Genomic DNA, 1,699 nt, shown 5'->3' with positions numbered 1-1,699 from the left:
ACGCGCAGGCTCAGCGGCCATGGCTCACGGGCCCAGCTGCTCCGCGGCATGTAGGATCTTCCCGGACTGGGGCACGAACCCGTGTCCCCTGCATCGGCAGGCGGACTCTCAACCACTGCGCCGCAAGGGAAGCCCTATTTTTATTTTATTTTTAACATCTTTATTGGAGTATAATTGCTTTACAATGGTGTGCTAGTTTCTGCTTTATAACAAAGTGAATCAGCTATACATATACATATATTCCCATATCTCCTCCCTCTTGCGTCTCCCTCCCTCCCACCCTCCCTATCTCACACCTCTAGGTGGTCACAAAGCACCGAGCTAACCTCCCTGTGCTATGCGGCTGCTTCCCACTAGCTATCTATTTTACGCTTCGTAGCGTATATATGTCCATGCCACTCTCTCACTTTGTCCCAGCTTACCCTTCCCACTCCCTGTATCCTCAAGTCCATTCTCTAGTAGGTCTGCGTCTTTATTCCCGTCTTGCCCCTAGGTTCTTCATGACCTTTTTTTTTTTTTTTAGATTCCATATATATGTGTTAGCATACAATATTTGTTTTGCCTCTTTCTGACTTACTTCACTCTGTATGACAGACTCTAGGTCCATCCACCTCACTACAAATAACTCAATTTCGTTTCTTTTTATGGCTGAATAATATTCCATTGTATATATGTACCACATCTTCTTTATCCATTCATCTGTCGATGGACACTTAGGTTGCTTCCATGTCCTGGCTATTGTAAATAGAGCTGCAATGAACATTTTGGTACATGACTCTTTGTGAATTATGGTTTTCTCAGGGTATATGCCCAGTAGTGGGATTGCTGGGTCATATGGTAGTTCTATCTTTAGTTTTTTAAGGAACTCCATACTGTTCTCCATAGTGGCTGTATCAATTGACATTCCTACCAACAGTGCAAGAGGGTCCCTTTTCTCCACACCCTCTCCAGCATTTATTGTTTGTAGATTTTTTGATGATGGCCATTCTGACTGGTATGAGGTGACACCTCATTGTAGTTTTGATTTGCATTTCTCTAATGATTAGTGATGTTGAGCATCCTTTCATGTGTTTGTTGGCAATCTGTATATCTTCTTTGGAGAAATGTCTCTTTAGGTTTTCTGCCCATTTTAGGATTGGATTGTTTGTTTTTTTGATATTGAGCTGCATTAGATGCTGGTAAATTTTGGAGATTAATCCTTTGCCAGTTGCTTCATTTGCAAATAATTTCTCCCATTCTGAGGGTTGTCTTTTCGTCTTGTTTATGTTTTCCTTTGCTGTGCAAAAGCTTTTAAGTTTCATTAGGTCCCATTTGTTTATTTTTGTTTTTATTTCCATTTCTCTAGGAGGTGGGTCAAAAAGGATCTTGCTGTGATTTATGTCATAGAATGTTCTGCCTATGTTTTCCTCTAAGAGTTTTACAGTGTCTGGCCTTACATTTAGGTCTTTAATCCATTTTGAGTTTATTTTTGTGTATGGTGTTAGGGAGTGTTCTAATTTCATTCTTTTACATGTAGCTGTCCAGTTTTCCCAGCACCACTTATTGAAGAGACTGTCTTTTCTCCACTGTATATTCTTGCCTCCTTTATCAAAGATAAGGTGACCATATGTGCGTGGGTTTATCTCTGGACTTTCTAACCTGTTATATTGATCTATGTTTCTGTTTTTGTGCCAGTACCATACCATCTTGATTACTGTAG

Source organism: Tursiops truncatus, chromosome 3, assembly GCF_011762595.2.
Source record: "Tursiops truncatus isolate mTurTru1 chromosome 3, mTurTru1.mat.Y, whole genome shotgun sequence".
NCBI classification, from domain to species: Eukaryota; Metazoa; Chordata; class Mammalia; order Artiodactyla; family Delphinidae; genus Tursiops; species Tursiops truncatus.
Note: the sequence above shows the minus strand (reverse complement) of the source record.